At 43.0% G+C, this 9,385-nt stretch overlaps 1 long non-coding RNA gene across 1 annotated transcript in view; it reads left to right on the top strand.

Annotated features, from left to right (window-relative positions):
- Window positions 1-7,307, top strand: part of LOC106940050 (uncharacterized) — a 21,390-nt gene extending 14,083 nt beyond the window's left edge. The window contains exons 2-3 of the long non-coding RNA XR_001422983.1: window positions 3,143-3,148; window positions 7,296-7,307. This is a non-coding gene — a long non-coding RNA (uncharacterized LOC106940050). The remainder of the gene's footprint in view (window positions 1-3,142; window positions 3,149-7,295) is intronic.
- The last annotated feature ends 2,078 nt before the right edge of the window (window positions 7,308-9,385 follow it).

Genomic DNA, 9,385 nt, shown 5'->3' with positions numbered 1-9,385 from the left:
CCACACTTGGCCTTCCAGCCTCCTGCAAGGTTTCTAATCCTGACACCAACTGAAAGGTGAAGGGGCAATCTGCAGAGTCTCCATGTCTCTTACCTGTCCCCGAGTACTAAGATATTTCTAGTGCAAACTCGAAATAAGACACAACAAACTTACAAGTAACTTTTCAGTAAGATATAGAAGCTTGTTTAAGCAAATAATTCCTTGATATTCATGAAAAAGTACTAATTCCAGTGGCGTACTAAGATATTTGCACTAGAAACTTGGCCAAAAATACTTGGTAAGATTTCATGTTTTTACAGCGTCCTGATCTGCAGTGGAGATAAGGTGCTGCCTCATAAACCGTGGTCTCCGACAGAACAGAGGTCTCTTTGTGAGCCCTGAAGCTTCAGGGATGTAGAGTTACCTTGTGGCAGTGAGGCATAATTGCGGTGATGGTTGATTGCAACAATCCATGCTTGTTGAAGTCATCTTTCTACGCTAGTGGAACCGAACCAGCATCTTGCATAAATCGATCGCTTTTTCCCAAACGAAGCATAAACCTCTGCTGTAACATTCAGGAGATGACATCTTCTGTTCCTTTTCCACATGTTCTTCCATGACCTGGAGTTGCTGCATCCTGAGAGCGCTGTTAGATCGACTTCACGTCGTACCTAACAATCAGCTTTTGTTACTTTTTACCTGAATGTGTGACTCAGAGAAGAGCCGCCGTCGGAAGGACCGGTGGACTGATGACACATCCTGTCCGTTCCTGTTCCGGCTGTGAAGAAGGAACCCTAAAACACTTGGAGCCTTCTTCTGGTACAAATCTCTCCTCCTACTCACTGTCTGCTTCAGTTTCTCCATTCATATTAAAGACTGTTTGTGTTTGTGCACAACTCATCGTCACCAGTTCCATTTCCATTACAAATGTGTGCAAAACTTTGTGAATATTCCACTAAAGATGGAAAAAAAAAAGAATCGCAATTTTGTAATTGAAGTGTTTCCATATAAGCAATGAAATTAAAGTCACAGGAAAAATTTTGTTCATGCGATAAAACGTTAAAAAATAACATGTCGCATCATCATCCTCCAACTACTTCCTGTCGTCTTCCTTGTCTTTTCTGCCAGTGGTAACATCCGGTTGTTGTTCACATGACATGTGATGCAAAGAAAGTGTTTTTATTGCAGTTTTGCGAAATACACTAATTTAGATACGGCCAAAAAACCCACATAATGTTAATGCAAAAACTTTTTGCGCTAGCATTAATTACTCTCACTTAATGGACTCTATCGAAAGCTCATTAAGCGAATGTACTTTCGTAATTCCAAATTGTGCAACATTGTATGGTCACTAGAAACACAGCTACCGTGATCATTATTTCATCTCTATGAGTAGCTGGAGATGAAAGTTGAGCATATAATTGCTCATTTGACATTTTGATAATAATTGTGCCCAATGGAAACAACAATTTTGAGAAAACTCATTTTTTTAATAAAAAGATTTGACGCTAGGATGAGATGGTTTTCGGTTGTATACTGGTAAACTGGTTTATTTTGCAGAAATGCCACAAATCACATGATCAACAACCAGATGTTACTGATGGGGCAAACCACAAAGAAGAACACAGGACGTAGCTGTAGGACAATGGTGCTGCATGTTTATTAATGACATATTGCGTGATTCTAATTGCGTTTCTTATTCAACGTAAACACTGCAATTGCAAAGTTGTGTTTTTTTTTTTTTTACAGGAGTGGAATGATAAAGTTTTGTGCACATTTTTAATGGAAACGCAGCTAGTGTTTTCACTGTGTTCTTTCCATTACATCCATTAGTGAGGTGTCATTTATGATGATGACCATTTCTGATGTTACATTTATCTTTAACTGCTTCTGATATCATGTTGCCTTGTCAGCCTCTTTCACTTTGTTTTCTTCAGACTGAGTAAGAGGTAAATGAAGCAGAAAGTTTCTCTGAATGTACATCAGTGGCTCCATCGAACAACAACAGATGTATTTTAGTAGCAGACAGGATGATGGATCTGTCCCAGTGGTGTGTGTGGACACAGAGTTTTATAATGTTAGATTAGTTCCAGTCTTTTCTGTCTTTTAAACACCTGACAGTACGCTGCTGTTGACTTGATGGATCACAGTTGATTTGTTTCACTTTGAATGCTTTCCATAAACCAGGTCTGTGTGAAGCTGTTCTTTTCTCAGTCGGTTCTGTGGTTTGGGTCTGAGACAGGAAGTGCTGGTTGGCAGTGTAGTGGTCACTTCCTGTGTATGGGACGTTTTGCGAGCCCGGGCTCCTCCAATTACTCTGAAGCTTGTTTCAGTCGTCCTGTGCAGCGTCAAACTGGGCCTCAGGACCTCTGGGCTGGTCCACCACCAGCCACAACAGAACCTTGTGGTCCACGGTGAGACACTGCCAGGTCCAGTCCACATAACTGCTGCCTGTAACAGTTAAGGACAGTCCGGCCAAAACAAATCAGAGCAGAGCTGCTAAAAATGAGTTTCTCTTTTGATCTCTGTATGTCCACACATCTGTCCTCATCATCCAGTCTCCTCACAGTCTTTTCCTGCCTTCTCCTCTTCTTCCTCCATCTTTCTTCCATGCTTTCCCATCCAAAGGTTTTTATAGTCGGTGTTTGTTTAGCTCTTGTTTGGCTCTTCTGCAGCTCTTGCTGTGATTTTCTCTGAGTCACAAAAGTTTACTCTTATTTGCTAACAGCTTTGGCTTGGTTGGTCTGGGAGTTGCTCAGTGTTCGTCTCGCAGGGCATCTGAGGGAAGTTTCTTTGTCTCGGCAGGCGAGTGGTCAGCGCATCGCTGCTCCTCTATCTTGGCTGCCATCCGGAGCCCTTGGTCTCTCTGCAGTCGGTGCTGTTTTGGGTCAACTACAATCACTAATGATGGATCTGTCCATCATTAGATCTGTCCAAAATGACTGTTGTTCCTGGCTATGGTCACTACACCATTTTCTGCTACTGTTTGCATGGTGTCCCATGGCAGACTGGGTGACCTCAATCCTTGCACGCTCACAAACAAAGGGCAACCAGCCCTCGCTCCAGTCCCTGTCAAGTCTTTCTCTGATAGGCTTCGATGTCGTCAGCCTTCTTTGTTTAGGGACGAGGATCACCACACAGTAGAGGAGGTTGTAGCCATTAGGGAAGGGTAGTAGACTGATATTTGATTTAGAATTTTATTTTGGTTCTGAAATCATTGATTATTAAATGTATAAAGTTGTTTAACCCTGCTAAAAAGCTTGTTTAATAAAGATGAATTAAAATTCTAATATGAGCGTGGACAATCAAATTAATTGAGTCAACTTTTAAGCAGAGTTCTTCTAATGATTGTAAAATCCGTGATACATAATTCTAGAGATTTGGGGTTTGTCAAAAGTTACCTTAGTTGATTTTAAGCAACACCATTGAAGCTTATGTGGAGCTACTAAAATTAATCTAGTCTAACACAAGTGCTCATTGTTAATTAGAGAGAGCTGCTGTGGTTTTTGCAGGTAGGCGGCTGCAGGGCGACTCAGCTGATTGCTTCACTAACTGGAAAAGGGTGTGGCACTTGGATGTAGGCAATTAGTGGCTGGATGAGTCTCTCTTGACATCAGCTTAAACAGATTATCCAATTAAACCGTAAAACTCAAAGGGTTTAGGGGTTTTATGGACCTGTTAGATGGAGAGTTGGTCACTAGTCAGCCCAGGAGTGTAAAGGGAATGGTTGGGGCTGGATATTGTGCAACAACACTATCAGTAAGCAATGACCTCTTTCATCCTTCAGGAACAAAAACAGTTACATAAATGAAGCTTCATTTGCAGCAAATCACCTCCCATGTTCAGATTCTTTTACCTCTGATTCACCAATTTACCAACAGAATTACAAACAAAACGTCTACAGCTTGTAATGCTACTCCTGACTCTAGTCTGTGTATTTTCTCTATTCCTGAAAGAATATCAATCACTATTTTCATTTTCTATTACATACATTTACCTATTTTGTCTCATTTCTGCAGCCACGAGGTTCATATTGTCAGAGACGACTGAAGGAGAAAACTCCACATCATTTCTCAATGATCTCTTTGAAGAAAACGTTTGTTCAGGATCCAGGGTTGTAACGTGGCGGTGTGAGCATGTAAAAGAGTCTGACTTATGGTCTGCCTCAGAACGGTTCAGTCAGAACTCTGATGGTGGGTCTTGAGGAAACCAGACGGGTTTCATTTGATGCCCAGATTGTTATGGATGGCCACAGAGCAAGGCAGCATGAACATAGATAATGATGGGCCGGGCCTGTTCACATTCAGGCTGTGATTCTCTCTGGCCCCAAAGAAAACACGGCGTGGTTCAGGGCTCATGGTGAGACTAATGAAGGTTGGGTTATGTTTCTGAGATGTTCGGCCAGACATGAGGGTGGAGCTCCTGGGTTCAATCTGGCTTCCTGACCACGCCTGATTATTAGGAGATGTTCTTTGAAGAGGAGTCCGAGTTCTTCTGTCGGACCTTCTCAGACCAGATACTTTACTTCAGTAACTCAAGTTACCAAGCAAGAAACTCAGCCTCCCAAAAATTACCGTCTGTGGTTGCAATTATGAATATTAAACATTTTGTGCTTTTCAACAAAACTGGCCTCTGTTTGCTCTTTACATTCTTATGTTCCTTTAGCTCATTTGAAGCAAAGTTGAAGATGCTTCTGATTGAGACAGACGGAGCTGTTTCCTTTGCTTCTAACCTGGTACTGAGATGTAAAACAGATGTCTGCAAATCTACCCAATGTTCAGACCTCCAGACTGTAAAGTACACACCAGTCCAACCATCTCAGTTTACAGCAGAGAGCAGCAGTCACTCAGAAACACCATTCAGGAGAACCTGGCTAATGTCAGCAACGCACCCTTAAATAAAACCTTAACTGTCCTTCTTCTCTTACGCTCTGCCACCAAGCCTCCACAGGTTCCAGCTGTTATTCGTCAAGGCAGCAACTGGGATAGTTTGCAAAACTGAACGGTGCAGAGAAAACACACACATCCTGTTAATCTGACAGATTTCCCATCATGGAAACACTCAGGCCTCACCTGGTTCAGAAAGGCTCCTCAGGTTCTGCTGCTTCTGTCTGGAGGCCAAGAACCAGAGGAGGTGATGGAAATGGAGAGAGGACAGCATTCAGTCCCTGATGAGGACGTGTCTCTGGTCTCTATCAGAGCTTTGGGATCAGATGATTTCATCCAGATGAATCATTTCTCCTTGTTCTCCAGACTTTTCATCAGTTCAGGAACAGAACCGACAGGAAATGGGAGCTCTGCTGTGGAGAGCTAACTAGCATAACTAAACCAACACTAGCTAAATTAGCTAGTAGATCTGATCAATATAGCCCCTCTTGATGAAAGCAGGTCGCTGAGGGAAACTTTTTATAAATTTCGCCTCACTCATTGTTCTACTGCCAAGTTCTCACTCCAGAAAAATCCAGAGGAAATCTAAAGCAGTGTTCAGTTTCCACCTGCCTCAGGTGGAACTCTTTCCTCTGACCAAGTTTCTGTCAGCAGCCTTTATGCGGCCTCTGAGATCCCTTATTTTGTGGCCAGTCAGCTTGCCATAAATCCCTCTCCTGTTAGCTGCTAATAAGCTTGGCTCCTGCTTCGTTCTTCCTCTGCATCATTGATGTGGCCTCTACAGTTTGTTCTGCACAAAGTGCTGCAGACCTTTAATGATGGCTCACCTTGCTGCTGGGGATTCATGGACCCAAGTGGAAAGTTGAGACAGTTTTCAGTGAATGAGCTCATTTCCAGTCTGTGGCTGTTGGGTACCAGGGAGACTGACTGGTGATCCAGCTCCTGTTCACCCTCCTACTTGCATTGTTCTCCTGGAAGTGAAGCACAGAACTTCCTTAGGGGAACTATTATTGAGTTATTATGAGTTTATCCCAGAAAATCACAGAAAAATAGATAAAGTCTCCTCTGATGTGGCTAAAACTCAGCTCATTAACCACCATGAGTGAAGCAACAACCACTGTTAGCTCAATCTATTGTCACTTCTCAGTGCAACGCTGGTAAAAACATTGCTAAAAGATTAAGAGGGGAGTCATGTTTTGATGACTTCCTGAAGGCGGAGTTTCATAAAGAGTAGGAGTTTCTTAAAGAGACAGAGACGACAAAGTAATTTAAGTCATATTTGATCTATATTGCATTTTTGTAACAACTTAAATTAATCAAGTTACTCTATGTGCTACAAAATGGCATCATGTGCCTGGGAAGTACATTATACTGGGAAGTAAAATCCTGTTGGAACTAAAAGCTAAACTAAAACCTGATTCAATGTCGATGTGTTCTGATCCAACTGAAGGTGGGCTCACCTGACGCTTTCATACCTTTCCGACTCATTCATCAGCGCCATCTGCAGGATGTCTTTCGCACATTGTCCAGAACCTGTTGCTGTTAAGCCAGAATCCTTTAACTGTATCTACTGTGACAGAATAAAGCCCAAATCCCAGCTTTTCCTCTCATCCTGTTTGAGTAAACGGATCATCTCTCAGCTTTTCCTTCTGCAGCCCTGCAGGTCTGTCTGTGATCGACCACTTCCTGTCTCCTGAACTGAATCCGTTCTACTAGGCAGTGGCGCCTTGATGCGGTGTTCTGAATCTGACCCAGGTGGATCAGCAGACAGAAGATACTGATACCTCTGGTGGGTAGAGGTAGAAACTGGAGCAGGAGAAAGATCATCCACTGGGCTGACTGGAATTTTTCTGTGAACATTAAGTAGAGAGTTTGATCCTCTCTGGATCAGAGTTTGAGGCGCTGCTCCTTTTCCTCAACTGTCCCTCCATTTTGGTGATGGAAGCTCAGTGGGTTTGTTCTTCTTCCTTCTTTCTGTCTTCTGACAAACACAAAGATGGATGTTCAGCTTCTGTTCCTTGTTGGAACGTAGTCCACTGCGTCCCTCCCCAGTGTTCCAGTTTTTTTTTTTTTTTTTTTTTTTTTTCAGACCACGGGTTGTTTTTGGAACTATTCTGTTTGTTTAGTTTTTATTCCACAGGACAGATTTTTAATCAACAAGCAGCAGCGCTGCCTCACTGTGTGGACAGAAAGTTCAAAAGCCATAAATGCGTCATGGACAGAAGCTTGGAAAGCCTCCTGAATAGCAAATAAAAGCAGAAATTCCTCAGTAAGTGGAGGTGGAGGAGCAGCAAGTAGCTCAACAGATGTTCCTGGGACTGTGGTATGTTGGAGCGATGAACACACTGGCAGCCTCACTCACTCCTTTCACCAGGTTTCCTCCAGAGACAGTGATGAGGACTGATGAAGGAAGCGGAGCCGCTCCTGCAGCAGAAGAAGAGACGGAGGAGTCAGAATGCTTTGAGTTTTTAGACATTAAGTTTTATTGTTTTTCTACGTGAGCAGCAGCGTTTCCATGCTGCTGATTGAAACGGTCAGCATTCCTCTACTGCTGGTGTTTTTAGATGATTTCCAGCTTCCTGCTCAGCTTTGTCCCGTAAACTGAAGTCTCAAAGTTTAAAGCTGTGCTGACCCATCTGGAAGTCGATCTTAGAGTCCTGAACTTCTAAAAACATAATTTTGATTTTCGTGCAGACAAACACAGGACTTAACAAAAGTTCACATGTGAAACGCACATGTAGACATGTAATACATGTGGATGTGGAATTATTCATGGTTATAAAATTCAATATATTATTTTTACATGTGAATCACAAGAGTGAAATGTCCCATATCCCCATGTGTAAATGTGCATTTTGTCTTGTAGTTTATGGGTTTTCGCATGACAAATTCCTAGGATTTTTCTGGAATGGAGCTGCTGGCCTCGTCTCTCTGAGTTTTCTCTCTCCTGGATCCTGGAAGCCAGAGGCTCTGGGTCCAACTCTGTCAGAACCCGACCCAGCTTGCTGCCGCCGTTCTGGACCGAGCGGTGGCTCCGGGAGAGCCTGCTGGGAGTAAACTGCTCCCAGTCTGTTCTCTGATTGGATCTGACAGCAGCCTGCAGGCTGTCAACACAGTCTCCCCCACACACACACATACATCCCACCCAGCTGCTTCTGAATCACAAATGGCAGAGCTGCATTGTGTGTGTGTGTGTGTGTGTTTTCTTCTCTGCTCTTTGGCCTAAAGTGTTTGAGTGGAAATGAGAAAATGTTAACACCTCTAACTCACAATGTCAGTTATGCCTGTCACAATAAACAATAAATCAATTAATCGCATGGTAAATGAAAAGAAACAGTCATTTTCATTTGCTTGATTTATCGTTTTAATCTTTTTTCGCTCCTTTTTTTTGTACCAAAAACTGCATGATAAAAGTCTTCAACCTGGTGTTTTGGTCTGAAGTATTCCTCTTATTTATATAATTTTATTTACAGAGAATCCATAATTAATTTTATTTGTTGTTTCTCTGTTCCAGTGTTTAAATGTTCACTGGAATTTATAGTTTACTGACCTGGACCACTTTAGCCTTTTGCTTTGCCACACTGTTCATACATGTCATAGCTTTTGCTAACTAGATAGCGCCAGAGCATCATCATCTCTTCTCTCAGTCAGGAGTTCAGACTGTTGGAAACATCCCTGCCTCCCATCAGCCTCAATCTTCCCTCCCCAACATGTTACAGACGGTTACCATGGTGCTTCCTTGTCTCTCTGGGGTTACTGGATATCAGGCTGGAGCCCAGAGAGCATCCCTGGGCCCGCCACAGACCCGAGTCTCCTGTCGGCTCAAACACGGTGTGTGTGTGTGTGTTTATTTATTTATTTTTAACGTATTGTTTTTCAGCCGTCACGCCGCTTCGAATGAGCTCTGCTGAAAGAGAACGCAGAGAGATCCACGGTTTGATTCATCTCAGGCTCTGGTTTCAGCTAACAGGGGGCTGAATTTACTGGCTAACACAAAGCAACACTTCAACCCGGCCTGGTTCTAGTTGGCATTGTCTGCAGCGACCAGCAGGGGGCTCCACTGATCAAAACACCTGGAACATGATCGGCACTGATCTATGGGAGAGGAAGTGATGTTGGTGACAAACTCCGGTCAGTGTTTGACAGCTTCTCGAAAACGCTCATGCTTCACTGTGGAGGAACCAAAAACATCAGTCCAACAGAACCAATATGAGTCGACCCAATGATTGGCTGACTCCTCTGAGCCAATCAGAATGAAGAACCAAGACTGGCTGTTTCCCTTGAAGATGACTGATCCTCAGGCTACTGCCAAAAGTGAGTCAAATGAACAGAAGTATCATGTATTTGTCAATAAAATCAGAGACGCAAGGCTGCTTTTCAGCTATATAAAGTTTTTAATTTTATTAAAAGGTTATTAAACATAAAGTTAGCTTGGTGTATTTGGTGACTACATAACAGAAGTGAAGCCTGAGCTGCTGAGAGTAAGGGGTAGCATGTGTCGTGCATCTGTCCACACACTG

The sequence above is a fragment of the Poecilia latipinna genome, unplaced genomic scaffold (assembly GCF_001443285.1).
Source record: "Poecilia latipinna isolate Pla-1442-1.1 unplaced genomic scaffold, P_latipinna-1.0 Scaffold3075, whole genome shotgun sequence".
In the NCBI taxonomy this organism is placed as follows: Eukaryota; Metazoa; Chordata; class Actinopteri; order Cyprinodontiformes; family Poeciliidae; genus Poecilia; species Poecilia latipinna.
The sequence above is the reverse complement of the archived record's forward strand: the minus strand, read 5'-3'. Positions and strand labels throughout refer to the sequence as shown.